This window comes from Somniosus microcephalus, chromosome 4, assembly GCF_052327205.1.
Source record: "Somniosus microcephalus isolate GS21.2 chromosome 4, FLI_Smic_1.0, whole genome shotgun sequence".
NCBI classification, from domain to species: Eukaryota; Metazoa; Chordata; class Chondrichthyes; order Squaliformes; family Somniosidae; genus Somniosus; species Somniosus microcephalus.
This window is the reverse complement of record NC_140990.1, coordinates 995144-1014211: the sequence shown is the minus strand read 5'-3', so window position 1 is coordinate 1014211 and position 19068 is coordinate 995144. Positions and strand designations below refer to the sequence as shown.

The 19068-nt window shown below is 44.4% G+C and overlaps 5 non-coding genes across 5 annotated transcripts; all 5 read right to left on the bottom strand.

Annotated features, from left to right (window-relative positions):
• Window positions 1-4395: 4395 nt before the first annotated feature.
• Window positions 4396-4479, bottom strand: trnal-uaa (transfer RNA leucine (anticodon UAA)). The gene has a single exon. It is a non-coding gene; the product is annotated as a tRNA-Leu (tRNA).
• A 1913-nt stretch (window positions 4480-6392) lies between these two features.
• Window positions 6393-6474, bottom strand: trnas-aga (transfer RNA serine (anticodon AGA)). Its single transcript has one exon. It is a non-coding gene; the product is annotated as a tRNA-Ser (tRNA).
• Window positions 6475-12681: 6207 nt separating this feature from the next.
• trnal-uaa (transfer RNA leucine (anticodon UAA)) lies at window positions 12682-12764 on the bottom strand. The gene has a single exon. It is a non-coding gene; the product is annotated as a tRNA-Leu (tRNA).
• Window positions 12765-17001: 4237 nt separating this feature from the next.
• On the bottom strand, window positions 17002-17073 carry trnad-guc (transfer RNA aspartic acid (anticodon GUC)). Its single transcript has one exon. It is a non-coding gene; the product is annotated as a tRNA-Asp (tRNA).
• A 1577-nt stretch (window positions 17074-18650) lies between these two features.
• Window positions 18651-18733, bottom strand: trnal-uaa (transfer RNA leucine (anticodon UAA)). Its single transcript has one exon. It is a non-coding gene; the product is annotated as a tRNA-Leu (tRNA).
• Window positions 18734-19068: the final 335 nt, after the last annotated feature.

Genomic DNA, 19068 nt, shown 5'->3' with positions numbered 1-19068 from the left:
CAGCCGTGCAACAGGCGGCGATTGTGCACTGAATTGATGAGGAATTGACGAAAGTCACTGCTGGGCGTTCTCTGCAGAAACTCAGAGCAAGAATGGCGCTGTGAACAGACCTGGGCTCATTCACCAGCCCCAGAGGGAGGAGTGAGCAAGGAGAGGGAACCAAAGAGCGAAAGAGACACGGAGAGAGGCACACACAGAGAGACTGAGACGGAAACAGAGAGAGAGAGAGAGACTGGGGAACAGTGAATGAGACAGAGAGAGAGAGACTGGGGAACAGTGACTGAGACAGAGAGAGAGAATTGAATTGAATTGGAAACCAGAGAGAGAGAGCTCTATACTAACGACGAACTGGTGCAGGAAGTTGTTATGACAGTAAATCTTTTAAAATTATTTTCGTTGATGTTTTTTCTATTCTACTTTCCCAAGGAGGTTTTAAGGAGTTGGCCAAAGGTTTAAAATTTTGAATTATAAAATCTTTCTCCCCATCGGGGAATTGAACCACGGTCTCCCGCGTGACAGGCAGGGATACTCACCACTATACTAACGAGGAACTGATGGATATAAAATCTGTCAGAGCAAGAATCGAGCTGTGAACAGTACTGGGCTGAGAGCGAAAGAGAGAGAGAGACGGGACAAACAGAGAAAGGGAAAAATAGTGAGACCGAGAGACAGAGAGAGAAAGACAGAGAGATATTCAGAGAGATAAAGAGAAACTGTACCTTTTTGCTATGTAAGCTTTGGCAATATGGTTCTCTGTAAACTTTCATGCCAATAAAGCATTTTAATTGGAATTGGAATTGGAATTGGAGAGACAATGATAGATACAGAGAGAGAGAGACAAAAAAGGAGGCTTATGACAAATGTGTAATAGAGACAGAAAGAGAGAGTGAGAGAGACAAAGAGAGAGAATGAGAGGGAGACAGAGAGACCAGATAGTGTGACAGAGAGGGGTAGAGTCCGAATTCTCTTTCTCCTTGTTAGTCAATAGTGACATTTGAGAAAATGCAGATTCAGCAGATGCCAAAATAGCACTTTAAGAATTAGAGTTAAATATGAGACAGAGAGAACGTGTCGGGGAATTGAATCCTCACCACTATACTATCAGGGACCTGGTAGAGGAAGTAGTTATGCAGTGTTTGAGACAAAGACTCGAACACACACACACACAGACATGTGTGCCTGCTCTCTATGTTTATGTGTATGTCACATATTTAATACGCTTTTCTGAGTGTCATGGATTCATAGAAACTTACTGCACAGAAGGAGGCCATTCGGCCCGCCGTGCCTGTGCTGTCTCTTTGAAAGACCAGTCGGGCTCAGTCCCACCCCCCGCTTTTTGTCCGTAACCCTGTTAATCTCTTTCTCTCTGTCACTCCCTCCCTCCTCCGCGCCCCACACAAAAGGGAGAGGGAAACAGAGAGAGAGAGAGAGCTCTATACTAACGAGGAACTGGTGCAGGAAGTTGTTATACAGTTCTTCATGTGCCAGTAAATCTTTTAAAATTATTTTGGGAGGCTTTTTTTCTGTTTTACTTTTCCAAGAAGGTTTTTAAGGAGTTGCCCAAAGGTTTAAAATTTGTGATGTTGAAATCGCCCTCCCCATCGGGAAATTGAATCCCGATCTCCACTGTGATAGGCGGGGATACTCACCACTATACTAATGAGGAACTGATATAGTGGCTGCTGCGAGAATCGAGCTGTGAACAGAACTTGACAAATGAGAAAGACAGGGACAAAGAGAGACAGAGACAGACAGAGAGGCAGTCAGAGAAAGACAGAGAGAGACAGACATAGACAGAGAGAGAAAACGACAGAGAGCCATACAGAGAGAGATAGAGAGAGAGACAGACAAAGAGAGAGACAGACAGAGAGAAAGACACACAGACAGACAGAGACAGACAGACGGAGAGAAACAGACAGAGAAAGACAGAGAGCCATACAGACAGAGAGAGACAGAAAGAAACAGACAGATAGCCATACAGTGAGAGATAGACAAAGAGAGAGACAGACAGAGAGACAGACAGAGAGACAGACAGAGAGAAACAGAGAGAGAGAGAAAAAGAGAGTGAGAGAATGAGAGGGACACAGATAGTAAGACAGAGAGAGGTGGGGACCGAAAGATGTAAAAACATTTCACGATCCCTTCTCTTTGTTCGTTGAGAGTGACAGAGAGAGTGAGGGAAAAATGCAGATTCAGCAGATGCCAAAATAGGACTTGAAGAATTACATATGAGATCTTTCTTTCCATATCTATAAACATCTCATAGTTTGTTGGAGAATCAACTGATGACAAATGAGTGTCACTGAGCAGGATGAAAAGAAATGGATCTTAAATTAAAGAGTTACCAGTAGTGGGGCTTGAAACCACGTGGATATAAACCCATATGGATTTTAAGTCCAATGCCTTAACCACTCGGCCATGCTGGTGCTGGTATTATTCGCGCGCTGGCTCTGAGAGAATCGGGCCTTGAAGCACCAACCTGCCACAGAGTTGAGCAGAGCAGAGAGAGACACACAGACCGACACACACATAAACAAACAGACACAGAGAGACACACAGACCGACACAGAGAGACACACAGACCGACACACACATAAACACACAGACACACAGACCAACACAGAGAGACACACAGGCAGACACACAGACACAGAGAGAAACACAGACCGACACAGAGAGAAACACACAGACCAACACAGAGAGACACACAGGTAGACACACACACATGGCGAGACACACAGACCGACACAGAGACACACACAGAGACACACACAGACACAGACACACACAGAGACACAGAGAGGATTTACAAGGATGATACCAGAAATGCGAGGGAATATATATCAGGAAGGTATGGACCGCTGCCAAATTAGTTTATACCCTGATTTGTCTGATTATTGTTCTATTGGCGACCATATATTTCGTGCATACTTGCACAATGAAAAAGTGAAAAACTTCGAGGTGTTGGATTTAATTCCGCCCAACTCAGGATTAGTTCCCCAGGGATTTGGTTACATTAAAAAAGGAGTAGTGCTGGAACCGTAGTCGGCAGGAATCGAACCTGTGCAGGGAAACACCCAACGGATTTCTAGCCCATCGCCTTAACCACTCGGCCACGACTACTAGGTCTGTAAGACTTTAAATGTTGCTCAGATAAAATTGCAGTCATCCATCGCTCTGAAGCAAAACAGCACTCAGTCCCTGAACAGTCTCGTGTCATGAAATTTCAAGAGACAATCTCCTCTCGCATGTTTTTTACTATTCTGTTTATCACTGTAGCTTTTTAACATAAAGCTACACCAGGAAATATAAATACAGTTTGACATCTTAAAAATGCTTCCACTCCATCGCGGAATTGAAAGCCGACCTCGGGAGTTGCAGTTAGGGATATTTCACTATATCTGACGAGGAACTGATGGATGGCGTTACTGTGCAGAATCGCAGAGCAAGAATGGCGCTCTGAACAGACCTGGGCTCATTCTCCAGCCCCAGAGGAAGGAGTCATCAACAACAGAAGGACAGAGAGAGAGAGAGAAACGGAGGCGTATGACAAATGTGTAACAGAGAGAGACAGAAAGAGAGTGAGAGAATAAGAGGGAGACAGAGTGACAGATAGTGAGATTCTTGTCGTAGATTTCGTCAACTCTTGCAGATCAGTTGAAATGTCGAGCTGTTACAATCCATGGAACTTTAAGCCTTGTAATTGACGATTAAACCGACTGGGAGTTTGTTTAATTTTGAAATGCTGCCCAGTGAGAAACTTAATGGTTCACAGCTCTGCACCAGGCGGGCACCAAGAATCTAGTCTCAAATCCAAAAGTGGATTTTTTCTGTTCTGAAGAGAATGATTTTAAGAAGCTTTATAAATGTTTAAAATTGGGGTTGATAAAAATTGCCCGCCCCATCGGCGAATTGAACCCCAGCCTTTCAAATAATAAGCAAGGACACTCACCATTATACTAATGAGGAATTAACACGTGCAGAGTCAGTCAGAGCAAGAATCGAGCTGTGAACAAAACTGGACAAATGAGAACGACAGAGACAGAGAGAGAAACAGAGAGAGAGACACAGGGACACAGAGAGAGACAGTCAGAGAGAAACAGACAGAGAAACAGACAGAGAGTGAAAGACGGAGACAGGCAGAGAGAGACAGACAGAGTGACAGACAGAGAAACAGAGAGAGACGGACAGACAGAGACAGACAGAGAGAGACAGACAGAGAGAGACAGAGAGAAAAATGCAGATTCAGCAGATGCCAAAATAGGACTTGAAGAATTACATATGAGACCTTTCTTTCCATATCTATAAATATCTCATTGTTTGTTGGAGAATCAGCTGTTGACAAGGGAGTGTTGCTGAGCAGGATGAAAGGAAATGGATCTTAAATTAAAGAACTACCAGGAGTGGGGTTCGAACCCACTGTCGGTATAAAGCCATTGGAGCTTAAATCCAACGCCTTAACCACTCAGCCATCCTGCTGCTGGCATTGCTTTCAGACTGTCTCTAAGAGAATCGGGCCTTCAAGCTCCACCTTGCCACAGATTTGAGCAGAGAGAGACACACAGACACACATAGACAGACAGACACACAGACACAGACCGACACACACATAAACACACAGACACAGAGATGGTACAGAGAAGATGTACAAGGATGATACCAGAAATGCGAGGGCATACATATCAGGAAAGGATGGACCTCTGCCAAATTAGTTTAAACCCTGATTTGTCTGATTGTTGTTCAATTTCCAACCGTATATTTCGTGCATACTTGCACCATGAAAAAGTGAAAAGCTTCGAGGTGTTGGATTTAATTCCGCCCAACTCAGGATTAGTTCCCCAGGGATTTAATTACATTTTGAAATGAGAAACGCTGGAAGCGTAGTCGGCAAGATTGAAACCTGTGCGGGAAGAGCCCAATGGATTTGTAGTCCATCGCCTTAACCACTCAGCCATGACTACTGGGTTTGCTAGTTTTTAAATGTTGCTCAGATAAAATCGCAATCATCCATCGCTCTGGAGCAAAACAGCTCTCAGTCCCTGAACAGTCTCCGCTCAAGAAAATTCTCAGAGACAATCTCCCCTCGCATTGTTTCACTCTTCTGTTTATCGCTGTAGCTTTTTAACATAAAGCTACTCCAGGAAATATAAATACAGTTTGACATCTTAAAAATGCTTCCACTCCATCGCGGAATTGAAAGCCGACCTCGGGAGTAGCAGTTGGGGATTGTTCACTGTATCTGACGAGGAACTGATGGATGGCATTACTGTGCAGAATCGCAGAGCAAGAATGGCGCTGTGAACAGACCTGGGCTCATTCACCAGCCCCAGAGGAAGGAGTGATCAACAAGGGAAGGACAGAGAGAGAGAGAGAGAGAGAGAGAGAGAGAGAGAGAAACGGAGGCGTATGACAAATGTGTAACAGAGAGAGACAGAAAGAGAGTGAGAGACTGAGAGGGAGACAGAGTGACAGATAGTGAGACAGAGGTGGAGACTGAAAAATATAAAAACATTTTACGATTACTTCTCTTTGTTAGTTGAGAGTGAGCGACAATGCAGATTCAGCAGATGCCAAAATAGCACTCTAAGAATGACATATAAATATGAAATCTTTCTTTCCGTATCTATAAAAATCCCATTGTTTGTTTGATGGAGATTCTGCAGATGACAAACGAGTGTCACTGAGCAGGATGAAAGGAAATGGGTCTTAAATTAAAGAGTTACCTGGAGTGGGGTTTGAACCAACGTGGGTATAAACCCATCGGAACTATAAGTTCAACACTTTAACCACTCGGCCATTCTGGTGCTGTCTGAGTACGTGTGGACTGTCTCTGTGAGAATCGGGCCTTCAAGCCCCACCCTGCCACAGGGTTGAGCAGAGCAGAGATTTCCTCGGTGGCAGGACAGGTTAACAAAGCAGTTAATAAAGAAGATGCGATCCTGGGCATTATAAATAGAGGCACAGAGTACACAAACCAGGAAGTTTTGCCAAACCTAAATAAACGACTAGTTCGACCCCAGCTGGAGTATTGTGTCCAATTCTGGGGAACCACACTTCAGTAAAGGAGGTGAAGGCTGAGGAAAGTATCCCCGCTTGTTACCCGAGTGACTGGCAGACACACACAGACAGACACACATGTGCACAGACAGACACACACATCAAACACAGACACACACATAGAGTGACTTAGACATCGAGAGAGACAGACAGGTATAGAGAAATACTGTCGCTAATTTTTGTTTTATTTCTGACCGTAAATTTCGTGAACACTTGCAGATCAATGAAAACGCAAAAAATCTCGAGGTGTTCAAAGTTGTGGGATTTAATATCGTCTCATTCAGGATTCGTTTTCCAGGAATTTGGCTTTATTTTAAAAAGAAAAATGCTGGAAACGTAGTCAGCAGGATTCGAACCTGCGCGGGGAAACCCCAATGGATTTCTAGTCCATCGCCTTAACCACTCAGCCACAACTACTGGATTTGTGAGATTTTAAATGTTGCTCAGATAAAATCGCAATCATCCATCGCTCTGGAGCAAAACAGCACTTCGCCCCGAAACAGTCTGTGTTGAAGAAAGTTCTCAAAGAGACAATCCCCTCTCGCAATTTTTACTCTTCAATTTTTCACTGCAGCTTTTTTACTTGAAGCTGCACCAGGATACATCATTGCAGATTATAGAAATGCTTAATTCCCGACGGGGAATTGAAACCCCGTCTTCCAACGTAACAGGCGGGGATACTTCACTATATTCAACGAGGAACTGACGGAAGACACTCCTTTGCAGTCACTGCAGAATCGCAGAGCAAGAATGGCGCTGTGAACAGACCTGGGCTCATTCACCAGACCCAGAGGGAGGAGTGAGCAAGGAGAGGGGAACAAAGAGCGAGAGAGACACGGAGAGAGAGAGAGAGAGAGAGAGAGAGAGAGAGAGCGAGAGAGAGAAACAGAAACAGAGAGAGGCACAGAGTGAGACACACACAGACAGAAAGACTGAGACACAAAGATACACAAAGATAGGGAGGACAATGAGAGAGCCAGACAGAGAGAGCAAGACACAGATAGACAGAGAGAGAAAGACAGAGAGAAACAGAAAGACAGTGAGAGAGAGAGACAGACAGACAGAGAAAAACAAGTAGACAGAGAGACAAAAAAGGAGGCGTATGACAAATGTTTAACAGAGACAGAAAGAGAGTGAGAGAGAGAGACAGAGAGAGGTGGAGACTGAAGGATATAAAAACATTTTACGATTCCTTCTCTTTGTTAGTTGAGAGAGACAGAGAATGAGCGAAAGTGCAGATTCCGCAGATGCCAAAAGAGCACTTCAAGAATTACATATAAATATGAAATCTTTCTTTCCGTATCTATAAAAATCTCATTGTTTGTTTGATGGAGATTCAGCAGATGACAAACCAGTGTCACTGAGCAAAATGTAAGGAAATGGGTCTTAAATTAAAAAAGAACAAGGAGTGGGGTTCGAACCCAAGTGGGCATAAACCCATTGGATCTTAAGTCCAAGGTCTTAACAGCTCGACCATCCTGGGGCTGTTAATGGGCGTGGACTGTCTCTGTGAGAATCGGGCCTTCAAGCCCCACCCTGCCACAGAGTTGAGCAAAGCAGAGATTCCCTCGGTGGCAGGACAGGTTAACAAAGCAGTTAATAAAGCAGATGTGATCCTGGGGTTTATAAATGGAGGCACAGAGTACACAAGCCAGGAAGTTATGGGAAACATAAATAAAACACTAGTTCGGCCCCAGCTGGCGTATTGTGTCCAATTCTGGGGAACCACACTTTAGGAAGGAGGTGAAGGCTGAGGAAAGTATCCCCGCATGTTACCCGAGTGACCGGCAGACACACACAGACAGAAACAGAAAGGTACACAGACAGACACACACATCAACACAGACACACACACAGAGTGACTCAGACATCGAGAGAGACAGACAGACTGTCGCTAATTTGCCTGATTTTTGTTCTATTTCTGACCGTATATTTGGTGAATACTTGCAGATCAATGAAAACGAGAGAAATCTCGAGGTGTTGAAAGTTGTGGGATTTAATTCCGCCTAACTCAGGATTAGTTTTCCAGGGATTTACATTTTGAAATGAAATGGGATGAAAAATGCCAGAATCGTAGTCCGCAGGATTCGACCTGTGCAGGGAAAACCCAATGGATTTATTAGTCCATCGCCTTAACCACTCGGCCACAACTACTGGGTCTGTGAAAGTTTAAATGTTGCTCAGATAAAATCGCAATCATCCGTCGCTCTGGAGCAAAACAGCACTCAGTCCCTGAACAGTCTCCGCTGAAGAAAATTCCCAAAGAGACAATCTCCCCTCGCATTGTTTCACTCTTCCATGTTCCTCCCTCGCTTTTTAACATTAAGTTACGCCAAAAAATATAACAATTATTTTACACTGGAAAGACTAATTTCTCCCCATCACAGAATTGAACCTCTGCCAGCCGTGCAACAGGCGGCGATTGTGCACTGAATTGATGAGGAATTGACGAAAGTCACTGCTGTGTGTTCTCTGCAGAAGCTCAGAGCAAGAATGGCGCTGTGAACAGACCTGGGCTCATTCACCAGCCCCAGAGGGAGGAGTGAGCAAGGAGAGGGAACCAAAGAGCGAGAGAGACACGGAGAGAGGCACACAGAGAGAGACTGAGACGGAAACAGAGAGAGAGAGAGAGACTGGGGAACAGTGAATGAGACAGAGAGGAAACCAGAGAGAGAGAGCTCTATACTAACGACGAACTGGTGCAGGAAGTTGTTATGACAGTAAATCTTTTAAAATTATTTTAGTTGATGTTTTTTCTATTCCACTTTCCCAAGGAGGTTTTAAGGAGTTGGCCAAAGGTTTAAAATTTTGAATTATAAAATCTTCCTCCCCGTCAGGGAATTGAACCCCGGCCGCCCGCGTGACAAGCGGGGATACTCACCACTATACTAACGAGGACCTGACGGATGCACAATCTGTCAGAGCAAGAATCGAGCTGTGAACAGAATTGGACTGAGAGAGAAAGAGAGAGAGAGACGGGACAAACAGAGAAAGGGACAAATAGTGAGACAGAGAGAGAAAGACAGAGAGATATTCAGAGAGATAAAGAGAGAGACAATGATAGATACAGAGAGAGAGAGACAAAAATGGAGGCTTATGACAAATGTGTAACAGAGACAGAAAGAGAGAGTGAGAGAGACAAAGAGAGAGAATGAGAGGGAGACAGAGAGACCAGATAGTGTGACAGAGAGGGGTAGAGTCCGAATTCTCTTTCTCCTTGTTAGTCAATAGTGACACTTGAGAAAATGCAGATTCAGCAGATGCCAAAATAGCACTTTAAGAATTAGAGTTAAATATGAGACAGAGAGAGAGAGAACGTGTCGGGGAATTGAATCCTCACCACTATACTATCAGGGACCTGGGAGAGGAAGTAGTTATACAGTGCTTGAGGCAAAGACTCGAACACTCACACACACAGACATGTATGTCTGCTCTCTATGTTTATGTGTAAGTCACATATTTAATAAGCTTTTCTGAGTGCCATGGATTCATAGAAACCTACAGCACCGAAGGAGGCCATTCGGCCCGTCGTGCCTGTGCTGTCTCTTTCAAAGAGCAGTGGTGCTCAGTCCCACCCCCCGCTTTTTGTCCGTAACCCTGTTAATCTCTTTCTCTCTGTCACTCTCGCCCTCCTCCGCACCCCACACAAAAGGGAGAGGGAAACAGAGAGAGAGAGAGAGAGCTCTATACTAACGAGGAACTGATGCAGGAAGTTGTTATACAGTTCTTCATGTGCCAGTAAATCTTTTAAAATTATTTTGGTAGGATTTTTTTCTATTTTACTTTTCCAAGAAGGTTTTTAAGGAGTTGCCCAAAGGTTTAAATTTGTGATGTTGAAATCGCCCTCACCATCGGGAAATTGAATCCCGGTCTCCACTGTGACAGGCGGGGATACTCACCACTATACTAATGAGGAACTGATATACTGGCTGCTGCTAGAATCAAGCTGTGAACAGAACTTGACAAATGAGAAAGACAGGGACAAAGAGAGACAGAGACAGACAGAGAGACAGTCAGAGAAAGACAGAGAGAGACACACAGAGAGAAACAGACAGAGACAGAGAGAGAAAACGACAGAGAGCCATACAGAGAGAGATAGAGACAGACAAAGAGAGAGACAGAGACAGACAGAGAGACACACAGATAGACAGAGAGAGACACACAGAGAGAAACAGACAGAGACAGGGAGAGAAAACGACAGAGAGCCATACAGAGAGAGAGAGACAGAAAGAAACAGGCAGATAGCCATACAGTGAGAGATAGACAAAGAGAGAGACAGACAGAGAGACAGACAGAGAGAGAGACAGAGAGAAACAGAGAGAGAGAGAAAAAGAGAGTGAGAGAATGAGAGGGACACAGATAGTGAGACAGAGAGAGGTGGGGACTGAAAGATGTAAAAACATTTCACGATCCCTTCTCTTTGTTAGTTGAGAGTGACAGAGAGAGTGAGGGAAAAATGCAGATTCAGCAGATGCCAAAATAGGACTTGAAGAATTACATATGAGATCTTTCTTTCCATATCTATAAACATCTCATAGTTTGTTGGAGAATCAACTGATGACAAATGAGTGTCACTGAGCAGGATGAAAGGAGATGGATCTTAAATTAAAGAGTTACCAGTAGTGGGGCTTGAAACCACGTGGATATAAACCCATATGGATTGTAAGTCCAATGCCTTAACCACTCGGCCATCCTGGTGCTGGCATTATTCGCGCACTGGCTCTGAGAGAATCGGTCCTTGAAGCACCAACCTGCCACAGAGTTGAGCAGAGCGAGGCACACAGACCGACACACACATCAACAAACAGACACAGAGAGACACACAGACCGACACAGAGAGGCACACAGACCGACACACACATAAACACACAGACACACAGACCAACACAGAGAGACACACAGGCAGACACACAGACACAGAGAGAAACACAGACCGACACAGAGAGACACACACAGACCAACACAGAGAGACACACAGGTAGACACACACACATGGCGAGACACACAGACCGACACAGAGACACACAGACACAGAGAGGATTTACAAGGATGGTACCAGAAATGCGAGGGTATATATATCAGGAAGGTATGGACCGCTGCCAAATTAGTTTATACCCTGATTTGTCTGATTATTGTTCTATTAGCGACCATATATTTCGTGCATACTTGCACAATGAAAAAGTGAAAAACTTCGAGGTGTTGGATTTAATTCCGCCCAACTCAGGATTAGTTCCCCTGGGATTTGGTTACATTAAAAAATGAGCAGTGCTGGAACCGTAGTCGGCAGGAATCGAACCTGCGCAGGGAAACACCCAACGGATATCTAGCCCATCGCCTTAACCACTCGGCCACGACTACTAGGTCTGTAAGACTTTAAATGTTGCTCAGATAAAATTGCAGTCATCCATCGCTCTGAAGCAAAACAGCACTCAGTCCCTGAACAGTCTTGTGTCATGAAATTTCAAGAGACAATCTCCTCTCGCATGTTTTTTACTCTCCTGTTTATCACTGTAGCTTTTTAACATAAAGCTACACCAGGAAATAGAAATACAGTTTGACATCTTAAAAATGCTTCCACTCCATCGTGGAATTGAAAGCCGACCTCGGGAGTTGCAGTTAGGGATAGTTCACGATATCTGATGAGGAACTGATGGATGGCGTTACTGTGCAGAATCGCAGAGCAAGAATGGCGCTCTGAACAGACCTGGGCTCATTCTCCAGCCCCAGAGGAAGGAGTGATCAACGAGAGAAGGACAGAGAGAGAGAGAGAGAGAGAGAGAGAAACGGAGGCGTATGACAAATGTGTAACAGAGAGAGACAGAAAAAGAGTGAGAGAATGAGAGGGAGACAGAGTGACAGATAGTGAGATTCTTGTCGTAGATTTCGTCAACTCTTGCAGATCAGTTGAAATGTCGAGCTGTTACAATCCATGGAACTTTAACCCTTGTAATTGACGATTAAACCGACTGGGAGTTTGTTTAATTTTGAAATGCTGCCCAGTGAGAAACGTAATGGTTCACATCTCTACACCAGGTGGGCACCAAGAATCTAGTCTCAAATCCAAAAGTGGATTTTTTCTGTTCTGTAGAGAATGATTTTAAGAAGCTTTATAAATGTTTAAAATTGGGGTTGATAAAAATTGCCCGCCCCATCGGCGAATTGAACCCCGGCCTTCCAAATAATAAGCAAGGACACACACCATTATACTAATGAGGAATTAACACGGGCAAAGTCGGTCAGAGCAAGAATCGAGCTGTGAACAAAACTGGACAAATGAGAAAGACAGAGACAGAGCGAGAAACAGAGAGAGAGACACAGGGACACACAGAGAGACAGTCAGAGAGAAACAGACAGAGAAACAGACAGAGAGTGAAAGACAGAGACAGACAGAGAGAGACAGACAGAGTGACAGGCAGAGAAACAGAGAGAGACAGACAGAGACAGACAGAGAGAGACAGAGAGAAAAATGCAGATTCGGCAGATGCCAAAATAGGACTTGAAGAATTACATATGAGATCTTTCTTTCCATATCTATAAACATCTCATTGTTTGTTGGAGAATCAGCTGTTGACAAGCGAGTGTCACTGAGCAGGATGAAAGGAAATGGATCTTAAATTAAAATGTTACCAGGAGTGGGGTTCGAACCCACGTGGGCATAAACCCATTGGATTTTAAGTCCAACGCCTTAACCACTCGGCCATCCTGGTGCTGGTGCGGTTGACAGACTGCTTCTAAGAGAATCGGGCCTTCAAGCTCCACCTTGCCACATAATTGAGCAGAGAGAGACACACAGACAGACACAGAGAGAGAGAGACACAGAGACAGAGAGACACACAGACGGTACAGAGAAGATTTACAAGGATGATACCAGAAATCCGAGGGTATACATATCAGGAAAGGATGGACCCCTGCCAAATTAGTTTAAACCCTGATTTGTCTGATTGTTGTTCTATTTCCGACCGTATATTTCTTGAATATTTGCACCATGAAAAAGTGAAAAACTTCGAGGTGTTGGATTTAATTCCGCCCAACTCAGGATTAGTTCCCCAGGGATTTAATTATATTTTGAAAAGAAAAATGCTGGAACCGTAGTCAGCAGGATTCGAACCTACGCGGGGAGACCCCAATGGATTTCTAGCTAATCGCCTTAACCACTCGGCCACGCCTACTGGGTCTGTAAGCCTTTAAATGTTGCTCAGATAAAACCGCAATCATCCATCGCTCTGGAGCAAAACAGCACTCAGTCCCTGAACAGTCTCCGCTCAAGAAAATTCTCAAAGAGACAATCTCCTCTCACATGTTTTTTACTCTCCTGTTTCTCACTGTAGCTTTTTAACATAAAGCTACACCAGGAAATAGAAATACAGTTTGACATCTTAAAAATGCTTCCACTCCATCGTGGAATTGAAAGCCGACTCGGGAGTAGCAGTTGGGGATTGTTCACAATATCTGATGAGGAACTGATGGATGGCGTTACTGTGCAGAATCGCAGAGCAAGAATGGCGCTGTGAACAGACCTGGGCTCATTCACCAGCCCCAGAGGAAGGAGTGATCAACAAGGAGAATGAAAGAGAGAGAGAGAAATGGAGGCCTATGACAAATGTGTAACAGAGAGAGACAGAAAGTGAGTGAGAGAATGAGAGGGAGACAGAGAGACGGATAGTGAGACAGAGGTGGAGACTGAAAAATATAAAAACATTTTACGATTACTTCTCTTTGTTAGTTGAGACTGAGCGACAATGCAGATTCAGCAGATGCCAAAATAGCACTCTAAGAATGACATAAAAATATGAAATCTTTCTTTCCGTATCTATAAAAATCTCATTGTTTGTTTGATGGAGATTCTGCAGATGACAAACGAGTGTCACTGAACAGGATGAAAGGAAATGGGTCTTAAATTAAAAAGTTACCTGGAGTGGGGTTTGAACCAACGTGGGTATAAACCCATCGGATCTTTAGTCCAACACCTTAACCACTCAGCCATTCTGGTGCTGTTTGAGCACGTGTGGATTGTCTCTGTGAGAATCGGGGCTTCAAGCCCCACCCTGCCACAGAGTTGAGCAGAGCAGAGATTTCCTCGGTGGCAGGACAGGTTAACAAAGCAGTTAATGAAGAAGATGTGATCCTGGGCATTTTAAATAGAGGCACAGAGAACACAAACCAGGAAGTGTTGCCAAACCTAAATAAACGACTAGTTCGACCCAAGCTGGATTATTGTGTCCAATTCTGGGGAACCACACTTCAGAAAGGAGGTGAAGGCTGAGGAAAGTATCCCCGCTTGTTACCCGATTGATCGGCAGACACACACACATAGAGTGACTTAGACATCGAGAGAGACAGACAGGTAGAGAGAAACACTGTCGCTAATTTTTGTTTTATTTCTGAACGTAAATTTCGTGAACACTTGCAGATCAATGAAAACGAGAAAAATGTCGAGGTGTTCAAAGTTGTGGGATTCAATATCGTCTCATTCAGGATTAGTTCTCCAGGAATTTGGTTATATTTTAAAAAGAAAAATGCTGGAACCGTAGTCAGCAGGATTCGAACCTTCGCGGGGAGACCCACAATGGATTTCTAGTCCATCGCCTTAACCACTCGGCCACAACTACTGGGTTTGTGCGATTGTAAATGTTGCTCAGGTAAAATCGCAATCATCCATCGCTCTGGAGCAAAACAGCACTGCGCCCCGAAACAGTCTATGTTGAAGAAAGTTCTCCAAAGAGACAATCCCCTCTCGCAATTTTTACTCTTCAATTTTTCACTGCAGCTTTTCTACTTGAAGCTGCACCAGGATACATCATTGCAGATTTGAAGAAATGCTTAATTCCCGACGGGGAATTGAAACCCCGTCTTCCAACGTAACAGGCGGGGATACTTCACTATATTTAACGAGGAACTGACGGAAGACACTCCTTTGCAGTCACTGCAGAAGCGCAGAGCAAGAATGGCGCTGTGAACAGACCTGGGCTCATTCACCAAACCCAGAGGGAGGAGTGAGCAAGGAGAGGGAAACAAAGAGCGAGAGAGAGACAGAAACAGAGAGAGGCACAGAGTGAGACACACACAGACAGAAAGACTGAGACACAAAGATAGAGAGGACAATGAGAGAGCCAGACAGAGAGAGCAAGACACAGATAGACAGAGAGAGAAAGACAGAGAGAAACAGAAAGACAGTGAGAGAGGGAGACAGACAGAGAAAAACAAGTCGACAGAGAGACAAAAGAGGAGGCGTATGACAAATGTGTAACAGAGAGAGACAGAAAGAGAGTGAGGGGTGGAGACTGAAGGATATAAAAACATTTTACGATTCCTTCTCTTTGTTAGTTGGGAGAGACAGAGCGAAAGTGCAGATTCCGCAGATGCCGAAAGACCACTTCAAGAATTACATATAAATATGAAATCTTTCTTTCCGTATCTATAAAAATCTCATTGTTTGTTTGATGGAGATTCAGCAGATGACAAACGAGTGTCACTGAGCAAAATGTAAGGAAATGGGTCTTAAATTAAAAAAGAACCAGGAGTGGGGTTCGACCCCAAGTGGGCATAAACCCATTGGATCTTAAGTCCAAGGTCTTAACAACTCGACCATCCTGGGGCTGTTAATGGGCGTGGACTGTCTCTGTGAGAATCAGGTCTTCAAGCCCCACCCTGCCACAGAGTTGAGCAGAGCAGAGATTACCTCGGTGGCAGGACAGGTTAACAAAGCAGTTAATAAAGCAGATGTGATCCTGGGGCTTATAAATGGAGGCACAGAGTACACAAGCCAGGAAGTTATGGGAAACATAAATAAAACACTAGTTCGGCCCCAGCTGGCGTATTGTGTCCAATTCTGGGGAACCGCACTTTAGGAAGGAGGTGAAGGCTGAGGAAAGTATCCCCGCATGTTACCCGAGTGACCGGCAGACACACACAGACAGAAACAGATAGCCACACATGTACACAGACAGACACACACATAGAGTGACTCAGACATCGAGAGAGACAGACAGAGAGAAACACTGTCGCTAATTTGCCTGATTTTTGTTCTATTTCTGACCGTATATTTGGTGAATACTTGCAGATCAATGAAAACGAGAGAAATCTCGAGGTGTTGAAAGTTGTGGGATTTAATTCCGCCTAAACTCAGGATGAGTTTTCCAGGGATTTACATTTTGAAATGAAATGGGATGAAAAATGTCGGATTTGTAGTCCGCAGGATTCGACCTGCGCAGGGCAAAACCCAATGGATTTACTAGTCCATCGCCTTAACCACTCGGCCACAACTACTGGGTCTGTGAGATTTTAAATGTTGCTCAGATAAAATCGCAATCATCCATCGCTCTGGAGCAAAACAGCACTCAGTCCCTGAACAGTCTCCGCTCAAGAAAATTCCCAAAGAGACAATCTCCCCTCGCATTGTTTCACTCTTCCATGTTCCTCCCTCGCTTTTTAACATTAAGTTACGCCAAGAAATATAACAGTTATTTTACACTGGAAAGACTAATTTCTCCCCATCACAGAATTGAACCTCTGTCAGCCGTGCAACAGGCGGCGATTGTGCACTGAATTGATGAGGAATTGACGAAAGTCACTGCTGGGCGTTCTCTGCAGAAGCTCAGAGCAAGAATGGCGCTGTGAACAGACCTGGGCTCATTCACCAGCCCCAGAGGGAGGAGTGAGCAAGGAGAGGGAACCAAAGAGCGAGAGAGACACGGAGAGAGGCAGAGAGAGACTGAGACAGAGACTGGGGAACAGTGAATGAGACAGAGAGACTGGGGAACAGTGAATGAGACAGAGAGGAAACCAGAGAGAGAGAGCTCTATACTAACGACGAACTGGTGCAGGAAGTTGTTATGACAGTAAATCTTTTAAAATTATTTTAGTTGATGTTTTTTCTATTCTACTTTCCCAAGGAGGTTTGAAGGAGTTGGCCAAAGGTTTAAAATTTTGAATTATAAAAGCTTCCTCCCCGTCGGGGAATTGAACCCCGGTCTCCCGCGTGACAGGCGGGGATACTCACCACTATACTAACGAGGAACTGACGGATATAAAATCTGTCAGAGCAAGAATCGAGCTGTGAACAGAATTGGACTGAGAGAGAAAGAGAGAGAGAGACGGGACAAACAGAGAAAGGGACAAATAGTGAGACAGAGAGAGAAAGACAGAGAGATATTCAGAGAGATAAAGAGAGAGACAATGATAGATACAGAGAGAGAGAGACAAAAAAGGAGGCTTATGACAAATGTGTAACAGAGACAGAAAGAGAGAGTGAGAGAGACAAAGAGAGCGAATGAGAGGGAGACAGAGAGACCAGATAGTGTGACAGAGAGGGGTAGAGTCCGAATTCTCTTTCTCCTTGTTAGTCAATAGTGACACTTGAGAAAATGCAGATTCAGCAGATGCCAAAATAGCACTTTAAGAATTAGAGTTAAATATGAGACAGAGAGAGAGAGAACGTGTCGGGGAATTGAATCCTCACCACTATACTATCAGGGACCTGGTAGAGGAAGTAGTTATACAGTGCTTGAGGCAAAGACTCGAACACACACACACACAGACATGTGTGTCTGCTCTCTATGTTTATGTGTAAGTCACATATTTAATAAGCTTTTCTGAGTTTCATGGATTCATAGACACTTACAGCACAGAAGGAGGCCATTCGGCCCGCCGTGCCTGTGCTGTCTCTGTGAAAGAGAAGTCGTGTTCAGTCACACCCCCCGCTTTATGTCCGTAACCCTGTTAATCTCTTTCTCTCTGTCACTCTCGCCCTCCTCCGCGCCCCACATGGAGGAGAGGGAAACAGAGAGAGAGAGAGAGCTCTATACTAACGAGGAACTGGTGCAGGAAGTTGTTATACAGTTCTTCATGTGCCAGTAAATCTTTTAAAATTATTTTGGTCGGCTTTTTTTCTGTTTTACTTTTCCAAGAAGGTTTTTAAGGAGTTGCCCAAAGGTTTAAAATTTGTGATGTTGAAATCGCCCTCCCCATCGGGAAATTGAATCCCGGTCTCCACTGTGACAGGCGGGGATACTCACCACTATACTAATGAGGAACTGATATACTGGCTGCTGCTAGAATCGAGCTGTGAACAGAACTTGACAAATGAGAAAGACAGGGACAAAGAGAGACAGAGACAGACAGAGAGACAGTCAGAGAAAGACAGAGAGAGACACACAGAGAGAAACAGACAGAGACAGGGAGAGAAAACGACAGAGAGCCATACAGAGAGAGAGAGACAGAGAGAAACAGACAGATAGCCATACAGTGAGAGATAGACAAAGAGAGAGACAGACAGAGAGACAGACAGAGAGAGAGACAGAGAGAGAGAGAAAAAGAGAGTGAGAGAATGAGAGGGACACAGATAGTGAGACAGAGAGAGGTGGGGACTGAAAGATGTAAAAACATTTCACGATCCCTTCTCTTTGTTAGTTGAGAGTGACAGAGAGAGTGAGGGAAAAATGCAGATTCAGCAGATGAAAAATAGGACTTGAAGAATTACATATGAAACCTTTCCGCATCTATAAAAAGCTCATTGTTTGTTTGATGGAGGTTCAGCAGATGACAAAGAGTGTCACTGAGCAGGATAAAAGGAAATGTGTCTTAAATTAAAGAGTTACCAGGAGTGAGGTTCGAACCCACGCGGGTATAAACCCATTGGATCTTAAGTCCAACGCCTTAACCACTCGGCCATCCTGGTGCTGTTAGTTCCTGTGTGCTGTTTCTGTGAGAATCAGGGCTTGAAGCGCCACCCTGCCACAGAGTTGAGCAGAGCAGAGATTCCCTCGGTGGCAGGACAGGTTAACAAAGCAGTTAATAAAGCAGATGTGATCCTGGGGTTTATAAATGGAGGCACAGAGTACACAAGCCAGGAAGTTATGGTAAACCTAAATAAAACACTAGTTCGGCCCCAGCTGGAGTATTGTGTCCAATTCTGGGGAACCACACTTTAGGAAGGAGATGAAGGCTGAGGAAAGTATCCCCGCTTGTTACCCGAGTGACCGGCAGACACACACAGACAGAAACAGAAAGCCA